Source organism: Pseudonaja textilis, chromosome 1, assembly GCF_049901715.1.
Source record: "Pseudonaja textilis isolate UNSWEBS1 chromosome 1, rPseTex1.2, whole genome shotgun sequence".
Classification (NCBI taxonomy): domain Eukaryota; kingdom Metazoa; phylum Chordata; class Lepidosauria; order Squamata; family Elapidae; genus Pseudonaja; species Pseudonaja textilis.
In genome coordinates, this window is record NC_141990.1 from 210,669,393 (window position 1) to 210,696,804 (window position 27,412).

At 38.5% G+C, this 27,412-nt stretch overlaps 1 long non-coding RNA gene across 1 annotated transcript in view; it reads right to left on the reverse strand.

Moving 5' to 3' along the window:
* LOC148128009 (uncharacterized) overlaps positions 1–27,412 on the reverse strand; it is a 139,357-nt gene that overhangs the window by 81,963 nt on the left and 29,982 nt on the right. The window contains exon 2 of the long non-coding RNA XR_015741294.1: positions 3,991–4,092. This is a non-coding gene — a long non-coding RNA (uncharacterized LOC148128009). The remainder of the gene's footprint in view (positions 1–3,990; positions 4,093–27,412) is intronic.

Here is a 27,412-nt window from a genome sequence, read left to right on the forward strand (position 1 = left end):
ATGGTTGCAGGTTTTAAATGAGAGATCAGCAGCTGCATAATCAGCCTGGGAAAATCTGTAACTATAAAGCCATTGAAAGTTGTGAATGCTCTCACGCTGGAAGTTTTTAAGAAGACAATCAATTGTCTGAAATGGTATACGTTTTCCTGCCTGAACATGGGGTTGAACTAGAAGCCCACCAAGGTTCCTTCCAACTCTGTTATTATTATTCTATTCTGTTCTACTCTACTGTATTCTAGTCTAGTCTAGTCTAGTCTATTTGCCACAGTTGCGCAGTGGTTAGAGTGCAGCACTGCAGGCTATTTCTGATGACTGCCAGCTGCCTGCAAGTTCAAATAACACCAGACTCAAGGATGACTCAGTCTTCCATCCTTCCAAGGTGGGAAAAATAAGAACCCAAATTGTTGGGAGCAATATGCTGACCCTTCAAACCATCTAGAGAGGGCTGTAAAGCACTATAAAGCAGTATGTAAGTTTAAGTGCTATTTCTATTTCTACTTCTATTTCTATTCTATTCTATTCTACCCTACCCACCCTACTCTATTCTATCTTATCCTACCCTATTCTACCTCTACTCTACTCTACCGTACCCTAACTACCGTACCCTACCCTACCTTAATCCTATTCCATATGCTGTTCATCTTACTATCTGAATCAACTTGACTTTTTAAAGATAAACAATTAAACAACAAATATAGAACAGTTAGTTGGCTGGTGGGTGTTCTGTGTGTATATACATTTCCTTTTGCAATACAAGTAGTCCTCAACTTACAGCAGTTCGATTAGTGAAAGCTTGAAGTTACAATGGCACTGAATAAAATGACTTGTGACTGTTTTTCACAATTAAGACCTTTGCAGCATCCCTAGGGTCACATGAACAAAAGTTGGATGCTTGGCAGCTGGTTCATATTTATGATGGTTGCAGTGTTCCGGGGTCACGTGATCACCATTTGCAACCTTCTGATAAGCAAAAGTCAATGGGGAAGCCACATCCACTTAACAACTGCCATGATTCACTTAACAAATGTGGCGAGGAAGGTCATAAAATGGGGCAAAACTCACTTAATAACTGTCTCGCTTAGGAGATCGTGGTCGTAAGGTGAGGACTACCTGTACATTTTTTCCCCCAGTAAACTTGGTCAGCTAATGGACATGCAGTTCAAAGCAGTAATTTGCAGATAAGGACAAAAGGCATGTACATCCAGCCTGAGATGAATTCAGTTTAGGATCAGCATTATTATTTCATTCTCCATGCAAAATTTCCTGTCCAGGAGAATTTAGCCCAGATGTTTCACCCCCACTCATCTCACCTCAGTTTCCCATCCAGTTTAATGACCACATCAGTCTTGAAGCTGAATATGAATGCAACAGGGTCATTATGGCAGTTGTCCTAGGGCATCTAGTCCCGAAGAATGAGTTCATTTATTTTATGAATTTATTTGTTGGATTCAAATTGTTTTTACTACAGGTTTAGTGGGCGTGGCTTGGTGGGCATGGCAGGGGATGGATACTATAAAATCTCCAGTCAGAAGTGGTCTTTGCCGGTTCTCCGAAGTACTCAAAATTTTCGCTACTGATTCTTCAGAACTGCTCAGAACCTGCTGAATACCCACCTCTGTTCTGGATTTGTATCCTGCCTTTATTCCTTTATATGTAACACAAGGCAACAGAATTTACCTTCTTTCTCTCATTTTCTCCACAACAACCTTGTGAGATGAGTTGGGCTGAGAGAGAGGGACTAGTTCATAATCACCCAGTTGGGCTTCATGCCTAAGGCGAGACTGGAATTCTCAGTCTCCTGGTTTCTAGGAGGGCACCTTAACCATTACACCAGACTGGCCCAGATCCTCTCCAGATCTTAAGAAAAGAAGAAACAATACTCAGCCTGCTTGAGTTCATTGTGGATACAAAATCAGGGCTGCAAAAATCTGGAGGATCAATACGTGGCATCCTATATGTATTGTATGTCTCAGCTCAAATCTGGTAGCAGTGGGTTCATTAGCTTTGTTTGCCCATCATTGGCATCAGTATGTATATGTGCAAATGACAAAACACTCATCTTATTTTGTGACACAAGCCTGTGGCTCAGATCCTTGTATCTGACACCAGAATGCTTGTTTTGTCATTATTTTCATCCTTGTAGTTTGCACCAGATGCCTGTTTCCCACAATTTAGCTGCCACGCTGTCTTTACCTTCCTCCATTCAAATAGATTTTTTTTTTTACCACAGAGGCAGACACACTAATTACAAGTGCAATTGGAAAGAAATTTGGAGAGATAGTTTGTTTTTGGTTTTTTTACAAAATGACTGCTATGGCTTTGTGCAGTCACGAAACAGCTAATATGCTAAAAGGGACGAGTCACAAAGAGTCTGTTGGTTTGAAAGCAAATGGGTCAGATTCCTTCCCATGTGTGTCTCTCAATCTCTGAGCATCATCTGAATTCTTCTCCTTCCCTTGAAGCTGGGCACACTTTCAGACAAAACGCTGGGGGCTGTGCCCTCCAAGCATTTTATTTTCTGAACATAGGTGCTCAGAGACATTCTTCGAGTTAAAGCTGAGGTTATTGGCTGGCCCTTTATTTATTTTTTTCAATTACTGAATCATAACAAAACCCAAATAGAGGCTCAAAGGATGTGCCTGACACCACCGAACGCCGTATTGTATATTTCTGCCTGTTAAAATGTTTCCTGTTCATCTCATATTTTAACAAACTCTAAGACAGGGGTGTCAAACTCACATCGTTACAGAGCCATCACATGACATATCGGGACTTTCTCCCCCTTTGCTAAACTGGGCATGGGCATGGCCAGCGTGTGCTGTGTCCAGCCTGCGGGCTGTGAGTTTGACAGCTGCTCTAAGAAATAGTTGACTCCGGGACAAAGGAGAATGATATAATGGAAACTATTGCAAGGATCTCCATTTTCAAGGTCCCTTTGTGTATATGTGTGTGTGCGTGTGTGCGTGTGTGTGCATGCATGCATGTGCATATCTGTGTGTGTGCACGCATGCATATGTGTGCATGTGTGCATGTGTTTATTTGCGTTGACACCTAGTGACTGCCTGGACAAGTCCTTACAGTTCCTACAGTTTTTATGGAAAGATTTTCATTTTCAAAACTGGTTTGCCATTGCCTCCTTCCAAGGACTGAGGAAGTCACTGGTCCAAGATCGCTCAGCTGACTTTCATGGCACTAGAACTCACAAACTCTCAGTTTCTAGACCTCTGGATGTCTTCAATAGTATATCAAGCTGGCTTCAACCTTATAGCAAGCTGGCTTTTCAAGTATACTGGCCAAGAAATACACGAATAGATTTCCCAGTCATTTCCCAGGATCAAGAGGAATGATATGCATAAAGTAGTAGATAATTTTCAGTAAGACTCCCTCTAATTTGTTGATAACTTCTAGGTGTGTTGGTATGAAAACAGTCTTCAGTGTTAATGCTGTGAATACTTATTCAAGAATATAAAAAGAACTAAGATAGAATGGAGCTAATGTCTAGAAGCAATGTCTATGAAGAATATCTATCATTCAGGTCATGGTTGTCCCAAAAGTGCTTTTTCAAAAAGCAATTGAAGTTTTTTTTAACCTTGAAAATGTTTTGCTTCTCATCAAAGAAGCTTCTTCAGTTCTCTTGCTGAAGTTGGATGAGAAGTGAAATGTCTTTAAGGAAAAACAAAATTCAGTTGCCTTTTGAAAAAGCATCTTTGAGACATTCAGAAGCAATAAACACAGGCAATAAACCAAGAAGTAGCTATTATTCAGTACAGGATGCCTCTAAAATCTGAAGACAGTATATGGCCCTCATTTGTAGAAATCATTGTGTTTATCCCAGGAAACACAAACTCTGGAGAAAAGAGGAAAAAGAAGCAATCACCCTCATTTAACACACACACATTGTAGCAAGGCCTCCATGTCTTCCTGATTAATAAAAAGAAATATATATGAATTATGATAGCATCCCAGCTTCCAAGTATGACAAGGACTTACCTGGTCACTTGACAGAAGATCCAGGCAGGACAAGAGCCCAGATGAAGCTGACTGTAGATTGCACCCTTACCAGTTAACTTTCTTCATTATTTAAAAAGGAACCTAGGCATAAAGATCACATTTAAAAAAATTATTGATTTATGGAATTTTCCACCACAAGCTAAAGTAACGATTTTAATTGCTTTTTAAAAAGGACAAGAATTAATGGAATAGATATTTATCAGCTCCTATTAATTTTGGGGACACGGTGGTTCAGTGGCTAAGACGTTGAGTTGGTTGACCAGAGAGGTCGGCAGTTTGGTGGTTCGAATCCCTAGCGCTGAGTAACGGAGTGAGCCCCCATTATTTATCCCAGCTTCTGCCAACCTAGCAGTTCGAAAGCATGTAAAAATGCAAGTAGAAAAATAGGGGCCACTTTGGTGGGAAGGTAACAGTGTTCTGTGCACCTTCAGTGTTTAGTCATGCTGGCTACATGACCATGGAGATGTCTTCGAACAGCGCTGTCTCTTTGGCTTTGTAACAGAGATGAGCACTGCCCCCTAGAGCTGGAAACAACGAGCACATATGTGCAAGGAGAACCATTAACTGTGGCTTAACTTCAGCATTCAAGAATAGTGTTACCTTGAATGCCAGGCACAAATGAACAAATTATGAGAACTGCTTCCCCACCCTTGGTATTTTGATGAGGAATTTCATGGCTGCCCTTGATCGCAGTCTTGCATTAGATGTCCCATGCCAATTCAATTGGTCAACACAGTGTGCTCAAATGTGGTAGGTTCCACATCTGAACCAGCCTGACCTAGTTGCTGGAATTCTTAGAATTGTAGTGCCTATGAATCTGGAGTTTTCTTGGAAAATTAAACAGGCTGATCCACTTGTTTTAGGCTAGGTCCCTTTTTTCCCTGATATTTTGCATGCTAGCTGAGTCTGATAAGAATTATAGAGATTATACACTGAAGGGCCAATAAAGGAGAATATTTGTAGCTCAGGGCTGACATGAGGGTTCCTTGGTATTCTCTGAGCTTGGACGTTGCAGATGTTTCATTACCTAACTAGGTAACATCATCAGTGTTAATGATTAGCACCGATGGTGTTACCTAGTTTGAGTAATGAAATTAAGAATGGAATGGAATGGAATGGAATGGAGTGGAGTGGACTGGACTGGACTGGACTGGACTGGAAGGGAAGGGAAGGGAAGGGAAGGGAAGGGAATAGAATAGAATAGAATAGAATAGAATAGAATAGAATAGAATAGAATAGAATAGAATAGAATAGTTGGAAGAATCCTTGGAGGTCTTTTAGTCTAGTCCAACACTCTGCTCAGGTAGGAAACCCTATACCATTTTAGAGAAATGGTTGTCCAATCTCTTCTTTAAAACTTCCAGTCTTTGGAGCACCTCTGAAGCTAGGAGGCAAGTCATTCCACTGATTAATTGTTCTGGCAGGAAATTTCTCCTTAGTCTTAGGTTCTAGGAACCTTGCTATCATGTCACCTCTAATCCTTCTTTTCATTAAACTGGACATACCCAATTCCAGCAATTGTTCTTGATGGGTTTTAACCTCCAGTCTCCCAATCATCTCAACCAGAGAGCAGCAAGGACCCCAGAAGGAAAGACTCTTAGAGGCAAACTAGTACAACCACTACTCTGTGCAGGAATCCATGAAACCCTCTCATGATAGTTGGACATCATCCAGCTTCGATTTGAAAACCTCGCATGCTAGGGAGACCATTACGTTTCCAGGCAGACTATTTCATTGCTTCCACGTTGCAGTCAGCTGGAAAGGCTGGACAGGGTGTACAAAACAATTATTTGGCTGCAATAATTTGTAATAATTTGTTGGACTTTTTCTAGGTGCATTGTGACTATCTTTTTTTTAATTTATTTCGCTCTTTCTGGGTACATTCATCCTACCTTCAAACCTTCACACCAGCAATCATGTAAAGCCACCCTTCAAATTATAGGAACCCCAGATGCTCCTTCTACCTTTCTGGGATAGGATCTCATAAAAGGGGTACCCTATCAAGACCTTCCCTTTGTTACCTAGGATGAGAAAAAGCCAGAATGGCACCATCTCACTGCTCACAAGGCAAAAGGACTGTGAAAGGGTAGCAACTTGGCCTGATGCCACTGGGTCTGAACCCAGGGAGTAGGGAGGGCCCAACAGCTGGGCATTCCTGCTGATGGGAAAATGCCCCAGCCCAGGCTTTGCAGAGCTGTAGCCTTGTAAGCACAAACACACACACACACACACACACACACACTCACAGAGATTTCTGATACCCTGCAGCTGAGCCAGAAATAAATCAGCTTAGCTGCCCACCGGGGGCATGGAGCCAATCCAGAAGCAGCATAAATGCAGCCTGTGAGGTGGCTGTCTGTGTTTTAAAAGTGAGGGAGAAAAAGGAAACGCGCCCATCCCATCCCCCACCCCCCCAAAAAAAGCTCAAACAGGCCAGGGTGCAAAAAAAAAAAAATCTTTACTATGAGGATGCCGGGATCAGCCCATCTCTCATGCATGCCAATTTTCGTTTGTATTCAACTTAAGCTCATTCTGTCCTATCTTAGCCATTTAAACAACAATAAGAATTTACATTTAAATTGTATGTTTACAATACCCCAATACCCCACCTATTTTCAACCTCATTCTTTTAGAAAACAGGATAATGTTACCAAATTTGGAGACATTTGCCGTCGAATTGCATTCCAGTGTGCATATTATTCCATGAAGAGTGGCTCATAGAACAATTAATCGGTGGAACAACTTGTGTCCGGAAGTTGCGAATGCTCCAACACTGGAAGTTTTTTTAAAAGATGTTGGATAGCCATTTGTCTGAAATGGTGTAGGGTTTCCTGCCTGGGCAGGGGGTTGGACTAGATGACCTCCAAGGTCCCTTCCAACTCTGTTATTCTATTGTTCTAAAAGGTCAGGGTTTTCTTAAATATACAAATCCTCCTATGTTACTGCCTTCTCCACAATGATTCTTCTATATTGATTAGATCTTTCCCATCTCTGTGTCCTCCACCCATCTAGTAGTCTGATAACACACAAGCTCTTTAATCCTCCTGCAGAATTTATTGCATTAGTAAAATACAGCAGTGATCATAGCTGACTTCTTTAAAAAATTATATTGCACTGCAGAGGCAGAAGTTACAAAGCAATATAGATGTCATACGCCGGTGATTTGTGCTTACTCTATGATGCAAAAAAAATATATATATCGTGTTTGTGTGTGTGTGTGTGTGTGTGTGTGTGTGTGTGTGGCCAAGGCTATCTTCTAGGGAATAAAGGTAGATCTTCAAATGATGGATTATAAAGCAGCACCCCTAATGAGCTCCTGCCAGAAAAGTTTGTCTGATCAAACAAGGGACAAAGGAACAAATCATTTGTCTGGATTACAGAGAATCCTGATGAAAAGTCTTAAACCAAGTGACATGGGGGGAGGTGGATGAATCCCTGGAAGTTTTATTGAAGTGCAGTTCATCTATCTCAAACTGCCCACTTTCCACCTCCCCTAAATTTGGAAGAGAACAGGTTTTTCATGTCTGTGCACTGGGGCAGTGCCAAATCTATGTCGCCATTTGATGGTGAGAATCAGTCTACACCTGTTCCAGCCAGCTGGCAGCCCAACCTATGTCAGAAGGATATGTCATAGCCCAGCTCATTCCAAACTGTTTGGTGCTGCTATGTGACAGGCGGCAAAGACAGAAAGAGGAACTTGGGGACAGAAAGAGGAGGGGTTACGCTGCCATTTTAGGGACACAGATGTGTGAGGAGCGTGATAAAAAGAAGGAAACATCTGAGGGAATACGCTCAAACAAAAAAAGCAAATGTCATTTGCATTATATAATTACGGACAACCATTCAGCGCATTATAACAACACTCAGTAGGGCAATGTTAAACCTATCCTGAGTGCTAAAAAGGGCTTCGGCTTGGAAAAAGGTCAGCGTGAATTAGTATATATTTGCAGATTAATTCTCAGTGTTCCTTCATAAATTTTATAGCTAGTGGGAGTGATATAGAGCAGGGCCTGACACTAATTCAATTCAAATAGCACCAATTCAGAGTGGACTCTCTTCTAATTTGTTGCAATAATTTGTGGCTTAGAACTGAGAGATGTGTGAAAATATACATGCATGACTAGATGTAGTTTCTTTGCTTTTGTGTTCAAAATGTCACTTTCCCTACTTATGCATGCTAGTACTAAGCAACATAGGTAAGATCACAAAAGCTCTTTGTATAACTTTAATAAAGAAGAGCATCGGTTCCATTATTTTGCACAGACTAGCCCCGTATTGTTTATAATTTCAGATGTGTATGTCATTAGCATTGTCTGCACATGGCTACAATATTTCATGTTCAACCTGCCACCACTTCCTTTGAGCATTGCACTAAGGCATCAAGATGAAAAACACAAGGAAGAAACATATTGTAAGGGGAATAGGCAAACTCTTTTCTTACAGTTTGATTACATATCCTATTGTTCATTCAGTGTGGAAGATAAAAGAAAAGGCTACGAATAAGTATCCAGTGAAAAGTAGCATGGGTATTATGATACCCTGAAGCCAAGCTTTTAAATTGTTTTGTTTAGTTGTTGTTGTTGTTTAGGAACTAAATTGATGAAGGACATATCTTTGACAATGTGATAGTAACTATGTAGTCACCCATGGCAAATGATGCCATTGTTATTCAGTTGCTAAGTTGTATCTAACTCTTTGCAACCTCATGGACCATAGCATGTGGCACCTCTGGCCTCCACTGTCTCCTGGAGTTTGCCCAAATTCATGTTCATTGTGTTGATGATACTCTCTAACCATCTCATCCTCTGCCATCCCCTTCTCTTTGTGCCTTCAAGTTTTCTCAATATTGAGGACTTTCCAAAATATTCCCTCTTCTTATTAGGTGGCTAAAGCCTTTGAGTTCCAACATCAATAGGTATTCTTCCTAAGAACAGTTAGGGTTAATTTCCTTTAGGATTGACTAATTTGATCTCCTTGGGGCTCTCAAGAATCTTCTCCAACACCACAATTTGAAAGCAAAATGATGCCCTACGGACATATTTTCTGGGAAATGAAAGGGCACTTCCCCATTCATTTCTCTCTACCAATTTTATTACTTTGGTGCAGTGTTCACCTCCCCTTGGGCTGTGCATGGAGATTAAGGCTCAGTTGCTTCATCTTCTGCTAGTTGCCCTTATCACAATGGGGAAATGCTCCTGTTCCCATGCATACATGAGAGAGAGGTTTGGGAATGTCGTTGGTTGGCAAAAGAAACGTGACATGGCATGGAGATCAGGCTTGGAGAGTGCTATTTGGGACAGAGTATATTCACTCCCTTCAGGAAGAAGTCTATGGAGATTCTCAGTCATCCAGGTCATGGTTGTCCCAATGATGCTTTATCAAAAGGCAACTGGACTTCGTTTTTTCCTTGAAGATGTTTCGGTTCTCACCCAAAAATAATTCTAAGAGAGAGAAGTGAATAGATATCAAAATGTTGGATGAGAAGCGAAACCAGTGGTGGGATTCATTTTTTTTTTTTACTATCAGCTCTGTGGGTGTGGCTTGGTGGGCATGGCAGGGGAAGGATAGTGTAAAATCTCCAGCCAGAGGTGGCATTTGCCAGTTCTCCGAACTACTCAAAATTTCCGCTACTGGTTATCCAGAACTGGTCAGAACTTGCTGAATGCCACCTCTGAGTAAAACACCTTCAAAAAACAAAAACAAATTCCAGTTGCTTTTTGAAAAAGCACCTTTGGGACTTCAGGGATATGTTTTTGTCTGATTCACACAGAGAAGAAAAATCCCAGGCTGTGAATTCTTCAAAAGAAAGATGTAAATTACTGTAGAATTGTTCCATGCTGCCATGATACAGCGGAGACTCTGAATGGGATATGGGCATCTTAAATTCAGGGAGGCTCCAAATAGTATTTTTAAAAAGTGGTATGAACTGAGGGCAGGACAAGAAGCAATGGATAGAAACTAATCAAGGAGAGAAGCAACTCAGAATTAAGAAGAAATTTCCTGACAGTTAGAACAATTAATCAGTGGAACAACCTGCCTTCAGAAGTTGTGGGTGCTCCAACACTGGAAGTTTTTAAGAACAAATTGGATAACCATTTGTCTTAAATGGTATAGGGCTTCCTTCCTGAGAAGGGGGTTGGACTAGAAGACCTCCAAGGTCCCTTCCAACTCTGTTATTCTATTCTATTCTAAAACTACACCAGGGACATCAACTTGTACCAACTGAAAATAATACTGGTTAAGTAGAAAAGTAAACATATTCCTTTTGATTGGATTGGAACCCTCTCTGTCCAGACAGGGCTGTATCCTATCTCCACTGTTGTTTAATATCTACTCTGAGTCAATTTTCAACAAAGCACTGGAAAACATTGATGCTGGCCTAAAAGTAAATGGTGTTCAGATCAACAATTTAAGATCTGATGATGATACAGTTCTGTTTGCCAGTAAGCAAGAAGACCTTCAGCTCCTCATCAACAGAATCACAGAAATATCTGAAAAATACAGCTTGAAGCTTAGCACCTCAAAAACCAAGATCATGGTCATCAGCAAACCCATTAATTTACCACCGATAAATTTGGAAGGAATACCACTAGAACAAGTTGAAAGGATCACGTACTTCGGTTTTAATTTGCATGAAAGCTGGAACATGATCACTGAAGTATAGACAAGGATAGAGAAAGCTGAAACAGCATTCTTCAAAATGAAAAAGTTCTTCTGCAGTCATGACATAAACCTAAGATTGAAAATCAGGCTTGTCAGATGTTACATCTTTTCTATCTTGCTCTATGGAATAGAGAGTTGGTCTCTGACAGAAAGCCACTTGAAGACTAGAAGAATCTGAAATGTGGATTTACAGATAACTATAACGTATAAGCTGGGTTGACAAAATCAGAAATGAGGAGGTGATAAGCTGCCTGGGAAAGCAAAGGGAAATCATCAAAACCATTAAAAAATGAAAGTTAGAATATTTTGGACATGGGATGTGACACCTGGAAAAATATAACATACTTCGCTTAATCCTCCACAGAAAGATTGAAGGCAAACAAGGTCCAGGCAGAAGGAAAACATCATGGCTTCAAAGGGACTGGTTTGGACAAAACTCAGCAGCACTTTTTCGTGCAGCTATTGGTAAAAATAGGTTCGCCAACATGATCACCAATGTCCAATGATGAAAATGGCACAACAACAAGAATAAGAATGTCCAGGTATAGCTTTCTTTTAACAATGTCCATGGACATAAGATGGAGATTAGAACTTCAAAAAATGGGTTTTGTATAGTATTTTGATGTCTTATGTACTAGAAGAATTTTTTTTTCACTTTGGCTTTGGGCCCCCAGCTTCCTATGGGACTTCCTTTGGCCTGCATTCTTTTTTTAATGTTATTATTTCATTTAGATTTCAAAGTGATTTCATTTCTAGGTCATAGAAGAATTAATTCAGTCAAAATAAGAACACCTGATTCAGGGTGATACTATTAAATAAATAAGGTAAAGGCAAATTTCCCTTATCCAGTCATATCTGACTCTAGGAGGTGATGCTTATCTCCATTTCTTAACTGAAAGAGCCAGCATTGCCCAAAGATGCTTCCATGGTCATATTGCCAACATGACTATACACGGAGGCACAGAGAACACTGTTGTTTAATTTGGGTACAAGCACAAGCAATAATGGTGAGCAGCAATCTGATAGTTTTATGGAAGAATAATAATATGAATAGTATGAAGTACAAACATGAAGGAGACAAGCTTTCCTTTTCTTAACTGGTGTTTCTTAACATTAGGTGATAAACAGTATAGTAAAATGAATATTATGTATTAATATTATAAATTCATTCACCCACCTCCATCTGCCCATATCTTAAAGTTGACTTAGGAAACACCCTATGTTTTAAGCCCAGTGCATCATGAGGTGGGAGAAAAAACTGGCACCTTTACACAATTAAGTTAAATTATCCAATTATTTCCATTCCCATATATATGGGGACCTTAACAACTTAGTTTTGATTGGCAAATAAGGTTTTTTTGTGGACTTGTGATAACTTGATAATCATTTCATAAACAGGATTAATTAATGAATAGAGTTGAATTGGAGGTACGTTAATAAAATGAGCAACAAATGATCCATCTGTTAAAATATTGAAGTTTGCAGATGACACAACAGTGATTGGTCTCATTCGAGACAATGACGAATTCGCATACAGACAGGAGGTTGTACAACTTGCCTCATGGTGTAACTGGAACAATCTGGAACTGAACACACTCAAAACCATAGAAATGGTGGTAGACTTTAGAAGAAACCCTTCCATACTACCACCACTTACAATACTAGACAACACAGTATCAACAGTAGAGACCTTCAAATTCCTAGGTTCTATTATATCATATGACCTAAAATGGACACCTAACATTACCAAATTTGACAATAAATGTAAAAAATTATGTGTTGTTATTGTTTCTGTATTTTTGAAATTGTGTTTTTGAATTTGTAAATACAATTGTTTTTAAAACTTCAAAAGAAGTATATAAAAAATTAAAGATTTTAAACCTTCTTTTCTCTGTTACTACTATTATTATTATTAGCCATTTATAATACTTTCTGTGTTTATTAGTTAAAAAACATGAATGTATTCACAATAGAAGAGTAGTTATAGCCCAACGTGAAAATAAATGGAGTATATTGTAAATTTATTTAGAGCTTAGGATGTGACAGTGAGTGAAGATGTGACTAGTACTAGCCAATAATGATTTTTAGGACTTTCCAAATTCGACAACAAATGTAAAAAATTATGTGTTATTATTGTTTCTGTATTTTTGAAATTGTATGTTTTTTAAATTTGTAAATAAAATTGTTTTTAAAACTTCAAAAAAAAATCAAAAACATCATCAAAAAAGCACAACAAAGAATGTTCTTTCTGCGCCAATTCAGAAAGCTCAAACTGCTCAAGGAGCTGCTGATTCAGTTCTACCGAGAAATTATTGAGTCTGTCATCTGCACCTCTATAACTGTCTAATTTGGTTCTGTAACCCAACAGGACAGACACAGACTTCAGAGGATAATTAGGACTGCAGAAAAAAACAATTACTACCCACCTGCCTTCAGTCGAGGACCTGTATACTGCATGAATCAAAAAGAGGCCTGTGAAAATATTTACAGACCCCTCACATCCCGGACATAAACTGTTTCAATCCCTTCCCTCAAAACAACGCTATAGAGCACTGCACATCAGAACAACTAGACACAAGAACAGTTTTCCCCCAAACGCATCATTCTGCTAAACAAATAATTCCCTCAACACTGTTCAACTATTTACAAAATCTCCTATTACTATTAATCTATCACCCATCCCCTCCCACTTTGACTGTAACTTTGTCGCTTGTACCCTTATTATTTTTATTGACTGTTTCCTAGTATGATTTGATTGCTTGTTCTACCCTCTGACTATCATTAAGCATTGTATCTTATGATTCTTGACTCTTGATGAATGTATCTTTTCTTTTATGTACACTGAGAGCATTTGCACCAAGACAAATTCCTTGTGTGTCCAATCACACTTGTCCTAGAAAGAATTCTAATTCTAACAGTATGCTATTAAATTCCCAGTATGAAGGATCCTGTGAAATTGAACATGGCTGGGATTTTCTTTGTTTGAAGAGCTGTGTTAAAAGAACAGAACAAGGATCTAATAGTTCAGGGTTGCTACCCTATACATACTTCCCTAGAGTAAGTTCTAATGAACATAATTTATGTCTGAGTAGATATGCATATGATTTCATAACACAGTAGTCAGCAAATTACAACTGTATTAATTAGCCTTTTACCATTTACAATTATTTCTTTTGTCCCAAAGTGTATTCCAGATGCATTTTTAAAACATTTCAGCTCTGTTCCAGATTCATTTAAACAGCAGATAGTAATTTTTGTATTTATAGCTTGAAATTGTATACTAGATAATTTTGCCGAGTAGTATATCTGCATGTCAGAGTCACTGCTTGCTACGTTGAATGGCTCTTCAGAACTGACAACTGGATAATAGCTTTACTTCCAGCCAGCAGAGGAACTCCTGAGCAAGAATGTAGAGATAATGTGAATATAATTCATTATTCAAATATGCAAGTGATGAACTGAAAACAAAGTAAGAAGAGTAATAATAGTGTCATTATTCTTATTACTCTTGTTTTGCAAACGTAGCGTGAAACATTAAAGCAGATCTTGAAGAGATTTTCAGCTGTACGGTGACAAATTTACTTTCTTAGCAATATTGATAAAAGGCAAGTACAGCTGACAGCTTTCCATGGAAGGTGCACTAACTGGGAGATGCAGTCGCACATTTTGAGGGATGGTGGATGTTCTCATTGGCCTTCTCTCCACCTTCCTTTATTTGAAGTTCACATCATTCTTTCTGAGGCCAATCAGCAATTGAAATGAAAGTGTATCATGGTTTTGGAGGTACATTTTATATAAGACAATCTTCAAAGCTTCTTTCTTTTGATGTAGCATGATGAACAAAAGCTAAAAAAAAGCTTTTAGAGAAAGCTTTGATAGTACAATAAAAACTTGCATGTGAGAACAAAGTGACCTGTTAATATTCGTGACAACACAGACACCAAAAGGACCGGGTAGCTCAAACCTGCACAACATTTTGAAACATAAACCTGAATACTACAACCTGCTGCTTGCAGAATAGCATGGAAAGGGAAGAGTTTATGCAAATCATTTGAAAAAGAATCAGACATTCTGATACAGATGGGATTGAGTTTACTTGGATGTATCCCTGAATTATCTAACTAGGGTGTGATAAGTAAATAGGAGATAATACTGTACATACTGAGGCTCTTTTGGAGTGAAAAAATTTACTACCCATTAGTATTTTGAAGGGAATTGAATACTGCACTATGTATTCCTCAATCACTCTGATGTGAGTTTGTTCTTCCCTCTTCGAACTGGGGGAAATGTGAGATCCAGTAAATATCCTGCATAGACTAACATCTAAATAAAATGCCTGATTTTGCTATCATTAAGGTTGGGAGATGGTTCCTGAACATATGAAGTTGCCTTATGCCTGGAGTCTCTAAACTGGGCAACTTTTAAGATGAGTAGTTTCTTTGCAGAGGGAAAACTTTCCCAACCTTAATGAGAGGTAGAGGTTAACTTGGCAAGTTGCTGTAGGAAAAGCATGCCTTCACCATGTAATGGTATCTTCTGCTTTTCTTCCCTCAAAGCATTTTTTAAATATAATTTCTAGTTTATCTTCTGTCTGAGCACTTTTCTGATTCAATATAATTCTGCATCTTGAGACAATTTACAATACAATTAAAATTTAATAGCGAAAATAATAAATGAAATATATGGTTGGTGTGGGACAAAGAAATAAAAAAAGAAGCTGCAAACAAGTCAATCGGTTTAATTTCACATAAAATTATTTGGGAAATCTGAAGAATATTTATAATAAAATTGAATTTTAATAGTGAAAATAAATGAAATATATGGTTGGAGTTGGAAAAAAGAAATTAAAAAATGAAGCTGCAAACAAGTCAACTGGTTTAATTTCAGGTAAAATTATTTGGGAAATCTGAAGTGACCAGTATTAATGGACTTGCAACCAACAAAGTACAGATGTTAAGTCAGTGTAAAGTCAGATTTCATTATCTCTGTCTAGGACATGGGTGTCAAACTCGATCACATCACATGACGTATTGTGACGTATCGGAATGTTTTTTGCCTTTGCAGAGCCAGGGTGGATGTGGCCTGCAGATGATTTAGCATCTGGCCCGTGGGCCGCCAGTTTGATAGGCTTGTTCTAGTAGGATGAGAAGTCTTAGTTCTATGTTAAAGTAGAGAAACAGAACTATTTTATGTTAAGGGATTGGTATTTGTTTCATGTCTTGCTACAACCAAGAATGCATCTTTATATGCAGGGGTGGGATTCAATTTTTTTAACAACTGGTTCTGTGGGTGTGGCTTAGTTGGTGGGCATGGCTTGGTGGTCATGTTATTGGCTGGGCATGGCTAACTCAATATCACTCACATCAAGGCACGCATCTCCTCACCTGGCCTCTCATGACTGTGGGGATGCTGCAACAGTCGTAAGTGTGAGAAATGGTCATAAGTCACTTTTTTTAGTGCCATTGTAACTTTGAATGGTCACTCCAGACAAGCAAAGTACCAGCAAAGGAGAGGAAAAAAAACTCCAGAGAAGTTCCTGAGACAGGAAGTCTAGTCTTGCCAAGCATGTAATAAGGGTTAATGGAGAGGCAGTTTATATAAGCAACACCAGAATGTTTCCTTCCTGCCTTCCTTACAGGATTAGGCCAGTAATTTCTTCTAACAACCGGTTCTCTGAACAGCTTAGAATGTTAACAACAGGTTCTAGCGAATAGGTGAGAACTGGTAGAATCCCACCCCTCTTTATATGCCATTTCATAGAATTGTTGCTTTCAAAAGAAACTATAAGAACATACATCTGCTGTACGATGGAAAGCAGCTATTGTTGAAATGAAGTTCCACTCATCAATCTCTTCATTCATCCCATTCAAATTTCATATATTGCCTTTATCCCCTCTATAATTTTCTATAATAAGATCTAGAATTTCCATATATCACTCAATATATCATATATCATACATCATTCAACCTATAATATACCACTGCTTTAAGACAAGATATATTGGATCCATAAAATAACCATAAAATGGTAAAAAGCTAAGAACTTATTTTACTGATGAAATCTATGTATCTAAAAAAGCAGTTGTCACTTGCAGGTATTCAAAAGTTCAAGAATTAGTGACAAAAAAATCACACTTTTGTTTAATTTAACTTTATTAATTTTGGCTTATAATTTCAAATTTAGAGAGGTTAGAAAATATCCTTGAGAGCTCACATTGACCAAAATGTAGTTTCTTGATTGGGGAAAACATCAATATAAATATCACCTAACAGGCTTAGGACATTAGCTTTCAAATTATATACTATGCTTAATTTATCTCAACTTTTCATGAGAGGATTATTTTTGAAAATTAAAATCCTTTAATAATATTTATTATATCTGACAGAAGCTTAAATTCAGATAGCTATGAAATGTAATTCTTTAACGCTTTGATGAGTTCATTTTTTTTTAATGGCTGGAATTTTAAACAGTTTTGCTTAAAAGAGAAAGCATAAATAAAACTGGATTTTAGAAAAAAAACCCTACAAAAACATAGCTATATTGCCCAAGACTGAAAAAAAGATTGAAGAGTTGAAAAAAAGTATTTAGCCTCTATAAATTTTAATGCAGCAATATTGTTTTGGCTTATTTTGAAGCCAAACACTTCCTAGCTAATTACTTTCCAAGCATAATAGTACAGAACAAAGGCAGAAATAACTAGGTGATATGTGATATATTTTCACAAATAAGAGATTACTTCCATAACTCTTAGAACTATATTGGAGAACCTACAGGTTATGTTTTCCATTAGCTACCAGACTGTTGTGATTTAATTTATGGTTTTGTGTGAAAGTTCTCCCTACCAACAAAGAGAAAACGATATTTTTAAGAAAGTCAATAAAGAGCATAAAAATATACAGTATATAAGAATACTGAATCAGAGAAAAATATCCATGGCTTGACAATGAAAATATCCCTGAGTATTTGCTTCAGACACCAGAGACAAACAACTTCTGACCCAATTTCATAGGCGCTTTCATAGTGGGTGATAGATCTGTTTTCTATTTCTCTATCAAATCATTTAAATAAAGATCCATTCAATCTATTGGACATTACAACCTCTGGCAATTTGTTTCATTTGGTGATTGTGTTGAGAACACTGAGGAGGGAGCAAAAGCTTCTCTCTACACCTGTTTCCTGAACAGGATTTATATTGGGAGGGGGGGGTTCAATCACCTGAGGAGAAAAAAATCAATAAAACCTTTGGGCTTCAACCATGGGAACATGCTTTCTCCCATCCCTGAATCAGGAGGAAAGTATATTAACGTGAATTAGGCTGCCATCAGAATCAACGTTTATGGCTCCTGCTCAACAAGACCAGTTAGATGTCCTCACCCACTTTAATGCCTGGCTCTGATAGGTGGATTTCCTATCATTCTTCCCACCCATCTCCATCCAGCATCTGTACCTCCTGACAAGGCAACGTGGCAAAACTGTAGATTTCAGCCTTAATTTCTTTTTCCTAGCTTTTATTACAAATGATTATTCATAAGGAACCAAGCCAATATTCCTAGCAAATCAGGTAAAGGTCCTCTTTTCTCCCTCTCTCCTCATTTCACATTCATGCCTCATGTGCTTTTCCTATTACTGTATAATCTCATACACCTACACACACAAACAATAGGCATCAATGGTGGGATTCAAAAATATTTACTATCAATTCTGTGGGCATGGCTTGCTGGGCGTGGCAGGAGAAGGATATACTGCAAAATCTCCATTCACTCCCTACTCCTGGGGGAAGGTTACTTCAAAATCCCCATTCCCTCCCCACGCCACTAACCTGTTTTCGAGGTCTGTTCTCCTGTGCAGGGCAACCAAAGAAGACTCAGCCGATCAGCTGGGACTTGGGAGGCAGAGAATAGATGGGGGTGGGCCCAGTCAGAGGTGGCATTTGCCAGTTCTCCAAACTACTCAAAATTTCTGCTACCGGTTCTCCAGAACTGGCAGAATACTGCTGAATACCATCTCTGATACATATGCACACAAACATCAAATGGGATTCTTGTCTGGCAGAGTTTTTTATTGCAGTATAAAGAGGAAAAATCAGATATCTGATCTCTCTTATAGCAGAAGCCTAGAATCACCTCTAGGTGTGATGGGCGACACATAAGTTGAATAAAATAAATAAATAAAGGCGAAAAGGCTCGAGGAGTGGCATTTCCAGAAACTTGCCAGGAGGTGAGCAGATCACTCTTTCTGACTATGTTGTCCTTGGTGTGGCACCCTGGTTCATCCAAGGGAGGAGAAAGAAAACACTTGCAAACTGGAGCAGCTAGGGATAGCTGTATGCTGCCTCAGCAATGGGCTAGGAACGAAATGCAAGGGGTATCATGAGGACACGCTTCTCAAAGACCATTCATAAATTATCTTCATGATGCAGCAAGTTAAATCTGATTAGAGAGCTATGACTAATGGCTGTAGTATTATTAGTACTCTTCTCATCTTCTCTGCTACCTCCTCTTACAGGACAGTATCATTACTGTGATTATTATTACTCTGTTGCTTTGCATGCATACTGAGAACTTCTGTGCTGGAAACAAATTCCTTGTATGTCCAATCACATTTGGCCAATAATTCAATTCTGTTCTGTTCTGTTCCTATTCTATTCTATTCTGTTCTAAAAATCCTACTAATGATTTGCAACAAGTTAGATAGTTGGCTCATCGAAAGTCTACTGAATAATCCAGCGCATATATTTTTAGCTATAAATTGAGGATATCATTGCAGAGTATCAGAAGAAAAGCTCTATCATAAATTGGATAGTTTTAATTCTTTTTTTAAAGTTTGTTTATTTAGTTATTTGACTTGTTTGCTGCCCATCTCACCTAGAAATGACTCTGGGCGGCTTACAAAGCCTTAAAAGTTGCAATTCATCTTCATCAAAACAATGGCACTATGATTTTTTTTTACTCTTAATATTCATACTTTTCTTCTAATGCATAAATAAGCCCATTTCTTGCCAATTTTCTAGCCAATATTTCCATAGAAAGAATTAAATCTGCAGGAAAAAAAGCCTTAGTAAGTGAAATGCATTTCTTCTCTTTGAAATCACTGCAAAAATGTCCAGCTTTAAAAAAAACTCCAAAAAAGAGCCCTTCTTAATGAGTATCATACTATTCAGTACCAAAAATAGTGCAATACAGAATTGCATTTCCTCTGTCACAAGGATGACTGACATTTAATTATTGTCTATTTTTTTTGTGCTGATAATTTCATCCTTATCATTCATTGTTAAATCTTTTTCGAACCAAGGAAAATGAGATCAAGTGACAAAAATGAGATAATGAGATCATGTGCAATAGAATAAAATTGTATCTTGCAAGTAAGAGGCAATGCGGGAAAGCAGGCTATTTTGTGGGGCTGTATAAGGAAATATACAAAGGCTTTGTAAGGAGATATGAATTAAATATGGGGAGCTCACAGAAAATCTCTGGAAAGAGTTTGGCAAATCCCAGGTTACAATTATCCAGTACAAACCTAATGATTTAATATAAATACACTTAATATCTCAAAGAGGCAATGAATTTAAGTCCACTATTAAACTCACTGTCTTACTCAATCCTGAATTCTTTTTATACATACATACATACATACATACATACATACTTCAATATCAGTGACTCACTGTGGCTATAAATCCAAAAGCTGTTTCTGTCATTCTGAGCTTTCTAGCCTGTTTCCTTTCTTCTACCAATTTCAATTCCTCTTTGCCAAACCAATGATTTGGTCAATTTACTGACCAATGATTCCACAACCCAGAATGTGAATGACAGAATTAACACAATTTTTCAACTATTTTGTTATATGGATTAGTGGACTCTGCAAAAAGAACTACTGGCATTCTTGGGACAGATGTCTTATCTGAACATTACAGAATTTTTAAAAATGCAGGTATTTTAACCATGGTTTCACATTATATAATTTTAATCTTCTAAGCCAGACCTAGGCATTTTATTGCCCACGGGCCACATCCAGCCTCCTGGTGGTGCCTGTCTGACCTGTGGCATTGGTGGCATTGGCAGAGGTGGTGGAGCATTGGCAACATTAGGGTCAGGGCATTGGGGTGAGATGTGGGGCATCTGTACAGTGGTGGCGGCAGAGGGAAGAGGGGGGAAGGGCAATGGCAGGACGGTGGCGGCAGCTCTCTAACATAGGCCCAGTTTCTCATGTGGCCCCTTGGAAAATTATTTAACTGATAAATTAATCAATTAATCAATTGATTAAGCAAATAATCAGAATTTATTGGCATCCCTGTGTATATAAATATCAGGGTTTCTGTGTTTATGCACTGTTCATTTCAATACAAGGAACAAACTTTTCTTGTGAATGACCGCTTCCATTGTTTCTGTTCCCTCAATTACAATTAAAATTATTCTACAGTGTGTAGATGTACTATTTAAGACTCATTTCTTCTTTTGGAATAAGGGAATGTTCCTTGAAAATATTGTCTTCATGACATTCATCATTATACATTAGAAAAATTATATTTTGGATCATTATAATCATAAGAGACAAGGCCTTAGAATAATTTGTTCCATCTTACTGGACTATAGGAAGGATACTCCCAAGAGTTTGAGTCAAAACAAGAATATTTTTGAATTCTGGAAATGACAGATTCAAGGTCAGCAGAAGTCTGAATTTCCCCAAAAGTTAAATGTTTGGGAAATGACTGTTCCCTGGGAGAAATAGGGTCCTTGGGAGTCAGAAACATGTAAAAAGTTAGTATGTACCTGTTGAATCTGAGGAGAGTCAAGATGCTGAAGCAACTTTTCTTTTAGCCTGCATTGTCCAGTGCAGGGATGGGATTCAAAAATTTTAACAACTGGTTCTGTGGGCGTGGCTTAGGTGATGGGTGTGGCTTGGTGGTCATGTGACTGGGATGGACATGGCTTGGTGGTCATGTTATTGGCTGGGTGTGGCCAACTCAATATCACTCACATCGAGGCACGCATCTCCTCACCTGGCCTCTCATGACTGTGGGGATGCTGCAACAGTCGTAAGTGTGAAAAATGGTCATAAGTTATTTTTTTCAGTGCCATTGTAACTTTGAATGGTCACTCAACACAAGCAAAGTACCAGCAAAGGAGGGGAAAAAACTCCAGAAAAGTTCCTGAGACAGGAAGTCTAGTCCTGCCAAGATTGTAATAAAAGTTAACGGAGAGGCAGTTTTTGTAAGCAACACCAGAATGTTTCCTTCCTGCCTTCCTTACAGGATTAGGCCAGTAATTTCTTCTAACAACCGGTTCTCTGAACTACTTAGAATGTTAACAAACAGTTCTAGCGAATAGGTGCGAACCTGTAGAATCCCACCCCTGGTCCAGTGCCTGTAATCATGAGTTCTCTTGTCCTTTTCCTGCACATGCTTTTAAATCAGCAGTTATGAATACACTGTGACATTTTTCTGTTTTTGATTCACAGATTATAACTAGTGTATATAATGCCCACATGTGCTTAACCTTGGATTAGCAAGCTTTTTTTTTCTATCCACACTTTTGTGGAATGGCATATGCATTTGTGCCCCTGTACCAAAGAAACAAGATTGCCAGTTGTATTAAGAAAAGTTTTATAATTCTGGACTTCTGCTTTTGAATAACTCCCACTTTTACTTTTTTCTCCTTGTCCTTTTTTAGTTTGTAGGCCTAATGTAACAGTCTGTCTCTCTCTCTCTCTCTCTCTCTCTCTTTCTTTTTTATCTTTGAAGAAACTTTTGGACACCATGATTTCTCAAAATCTAAAGAGAAGTACAGAGTTATACTGGAATTACGTATGGAAGCTACACTGGAACTAAATGTGTCAATAAGCATTTCCCCCCTGCTAATTAGCCTTAAGGAATGAGATCCTTACCAAGATATATATGAAATGCCATCAGATATATGAAATGCCACCAGAAGTGTGTCATTCAGCTTTATAGTATAAGATACTGATGCTTGTTAACACCAATGCCATTATAAAGAAAAACTTTAAAAAAGAAGAAAAAAATGGAAATATTTTAGGATCATTTATTTGGCAGAGAACCAAAAAGGGGCCTTTGTATTTTCTTAAAGCTTAAAGGATGAATGATTTCTTCCTTCATATGTAACGGGGGAAGGGGAGAGATGGGAATCAGTCAGTTGCCATTCCATCATCAAAATACATGTGGCTGTAAATAGGGCTTTTACGTAGCTTACTGTAGGTCCACGGCCTCATATGCCACCCTCAGGCAGTCTTGAGACATATGACTTGCTAACCAATTGACATCTACAAGCCTGTCAGTTTTAATATGACCATATCAGATAGTGATTTTGACAGAGATCTTCCCACCCCCACAGACTAAAATCTATTACTCCACAACAGATGGGACACTTTTTGAAACACTTTCAAAGTGGTGCCTTTTTATTTAAAAAAAAAGAAAAGAAAAGAAAGAAGGGAAAATTCAAATGAAGTACACATTCAAAACCCACATTTGGGAGGGGGAGAGCCCAAATTTTACCATGATAAGGAAAAAAAGGCCAGATTTTTTCCCCAAAGTGGGGAGAAGAGAGAGATAACAGCTAAAGCAAATGGGAGAAAGTCTGAATCTGGAGCTCTAAAGTCAAAATGATTTAATTGCCCAGAGAGTTAAGAAAATTATTTTAAATAGGTAAATATGGTAGACAGATGCAACACCAGTATAGAAATAAGTTAACATAGAATAACACTAATGAAGTTCTGTGTATGAAGCTGTTTCTCTTAGAGTTGAGAAGGACCTTGTTTGTTCCTTCTCCCTGATCTGAGAAGATTCACAGAATTCAAGAAGCTGCAGTGAAAGGGAAAAGAAAGGTTTGTTGCATGATCCTGGATTTTTCTGTTTGTTAAGATCATAATTAGGAGAAAAAGAGAGAGAAAGAAAAAAGGGGGATTATTACAAATATTGAAGGGTTTGATGGAGCATATTAACCATCTGGTTGATGTTGTGGTTCTAAGCATTGCACAGCAATACATCAAAACATCTGATGTATTGCTATGCATTTTATTTATTCCAATTATTGAATTATATGATCATTGTTCTTATTATCATATTGCATCAATAATTATTCTAAAGAAAGAATAAATATTAAAGCAAATTTAAGACCATTCATTAGAGAATTAAGTCTTCATAATGATAAAGATGCAGGGATTCAAATTATGAAGTCAATACAGTATGTATATAAAACAAGTGAAATGCATATGAATGTTGTTAGATCTGGGAGGATGGTTCAAGAATGAAGGCAAGACTCAGATAACAACAACAGCTCTTTATTAGTGACTTCAGATCTGAGCACTAACCCCAGCCGCAGCAGCCCCTTATATAGGGCTGGCTGCGGCTAGGCAGCCAATGAAGGCGATTTGAGTTTGCCGCTCTTGGCTGGGCCAATCGCGGCAGCCCGTTTACTAGCCAATTGCATCAGTCTGCGGCGACCAATCACGATCTGCTATTCGCGGGCCAATCAGAGTTGCAGGCTTTCGAGCCTGCTAGTCCGGAACAAATATTATAGCATCAGTACTGAGCAAAATTGAATATACTGTTCCAAACATTGTTTTTTTAAAAAAGTCATACTTCTTCAGTAGTTCTACGTTAAAGCCTCAAAGGTTAAGTTTACATTAGGATTGTAGGAAAGTTATTTTTTTAAAAAAAATCATGTCATGTTAGGAATGTGCGCAAGGAGATTCTTCCTTTATGAGACAAAGGTATGAATCATTTTTTCAACTGCCACCTTGTAGGTGGTAATTTTGGAGGAGGAGGAAAAGATGTACAATTTTAATTAACCTTTCCAAATTAATGCCCTCAAGATCTGCAGCACCACAATTCCAACTATCGAGCTTGGTCAACCGATCTATGACTGGACATTCTGAGAGTCATAGTATAAATTACCAGGACAGTATCAAGCTTGTCTAAATTATGGGAATGGGACTGAGAACCAAAGGAAGGGAAGACCAGTAATAGTTCCCAAGCCAATATAACCCCTTGCTAAAAATGTCCCTGTCAAATGCATCTTCACTATTCTCTTGAAAATTGCCTTCAGGGCTATTTTGAATCCTTCTATTAAAATGCCTATAGCAGAACATGATCCCTGGTTCTCCTCCCTCTTCCCCCAGCCTACTCTAGCACCATTTTACAAGCCTTCCTTGTTATTAGAAAAGCATCCAAGAGTTCACAGCTTATCAGTGCAAGCCCCTTCTCATCTTGGGCCCAAAGTTGCTTAGGGGTGTATGTATGTGTTTAAATATTTAACCTACCTTTACATTTGGGGAGATTTTTTTTTTTTAAAAAACACTCTTTGTTAACTTGCTGCTATCAGAAAACAGTATACTATTTGCTCCCTCTCGGGGAGATTTTGTATAATGCAAGAAAACTCTAGACATTTCCCCACCACAAGTCTCAACCAATTTCAAAGGAGCTCAGTAAGGTCTTTGGTCCTCTCTGAGCTTAGATATTTTCCTGCAGACATTTCATTACTCAACTAGATAGCCTCATTAGTGGAGCTTCCGAACTTCATCTTGGCCTGACTGTAAGATTATTAGAAAGCTCAGCTGACTTATTTCTGGCACAGCTGCAGGGTAATCCAAACGGCTTGAAGTTACCTTTGTGCCATTGTTTTTTATTATTTTATTTTGAATGCTATGCCTCCATTTTCTTCATTGGATGAAATGCTTGTCTCACTCTTCCTCCTGGAGCCCAAATTTCTGATCCTACAATGGAGACACAAGTCTGCCAGTTTTGCAGCCCCTCCTTCAGACACTCCAACAAAGAGAGCAGGAATAAAAGTGTGTGCTGTCTTCCCTTCCTCTCTCCTATTTTTCCTGCAGCAGAGATGAGGGGATTTTTCTTGCTGCAGAACCAGCAGTAGCTTGGGATAGGACAGCCATTTTGACTCTTGGCCCCCCAAGATTTCAGATTAGTAGAAGGATTGGGCTGGCTTGGATGTGGCAACCTGGGCCCATGCACAGCCCCAACCTTGGGTGGAGGTGGGTTCATTCTCCCTTCCAACATTAGTCCAGCTCAATCAAGAAGGAAGCAGGAAGTGCATTTGCTAGAAGTAACCTGGTCTATCTGCATTGGGCCAGCCAAGAGCTGAAGAAAGACAAAGCACCTACTGATCTGGCTTTGTGGCTTCAACCTCTGTCATACTGATTATGAGCTGCAGGTCTGAGTCAGAGAAGCCCTGAATTATCTGTTTCATTGGAATATCCTTACTTGACAGGTTAGGTTTCCCCGCCCCCCCTTTCTTTTCACCTGTGTTCTAGGGCAAGGATAATCAACAGCTATCTCATGATAGTCATAGATCAACCCTGGCAACTTGTACAAATTTCAGTAGTTATTTGCTTATTTAAAAGCTTTTTCAAATGGAAGGCAAAATATCCCCTTTTAAAATGTTATATTTAATGACCCAGTTATCTGTGCACATGGATACTCTATTGACTTGCTATCCTTTATGAGATATGTGTTATGTGTATATATATATATATTACAAAGCAAAGCAAAATGCAGTATAACACATTGTGATTCTATACATTTTTTCTCTCTCTCTCCCTCTTTCCCTCCCGCCCCACCTCTCTCAGCTCTCTTATATCAAGTGTATAAATGTATTCAAAATCCTCTTAGAAAAGAAAGTTCAGATGCTCTGTCTATGGAGGTTATCATCATCCAGGTCATGGTTGTCACATAGGTGCTTTTTCTGCTTTTTCAAGAGTCAATTGGACTTTTGGGTTTTTCTTTGAAGATATTTTGCTTTTCATCCATGAAGCTTCTTCAGCTTTGACTGGATGGTGTGGGGAATGGAAGGATTTATACTCCTTGCAGACAGCTGGTCATTTGCCTTCTTTTAGTGAGTCATTAAGGCCAACTGGAGGTTTATCTGTGTGGTCAGGGTCACCTGAGTAGTGAAAATGGGTGTGGTGCTTCTTGGAACTGTTGGAAGGACTGTGTTGTAGACTGAAGATAGATGATGTTGTATCTTTCCCTCTCTTTTGAGAGACGGCTGTTAGTTTTGACATAGATGGCCTCTTTGATCCCTCTTTCAAACCAGCTGTCCTCTCTGTCCAAAACATGGGCTTTGCTGTCTTCAAAAGAGTGGCCTTTATCTTTTAAATGCAGGTGCACTGCTGACTCTAGTCCTGATGGGTTTGTTCTTCTATGTTGTGCCATGCATTCCTGAATTGGTTGTTTTGTTTCTCCAAAGTACAGATCTGCACATGGCTCACTGCATTGTACTGCATATAAAAAAAAACACAAAACCAGAAAGTCCAGTTGTCCCTTGAAAAAGCATCTTTGGGGCATTCAGATGCCAAACAATTTGTTAGTTGTGAAGCATAGTTTTGATAGTAGCAAGATTTGGATGATTACTCAGACCAGAATTGATAGATATTTCATCTAGTACATATGGACCGTCACCGCCAATCTCTCCGAATATGCAGAATGAGAAACAGGTGTTGGTACTGCATACAGTTAAATACATATATGGAGTCCTCTTCATCTTTTCTGTGTTTTTTTATATTCTCTCCATCTTTACATATAGCACACACACACACACACACATATTTTTCATATCTTTTGGAGACAGAGTGGGAAGAAAGAAACTTTTGATCTGCAACCTGCACAGAAGCCACTCAAGTTAAAAGAGCAATGTCAGATTTATTACAGTACTGAAAAGCACTGATATTATGCCTTCCATTACACAGTGACCTCTTTAGGTTTTTGCC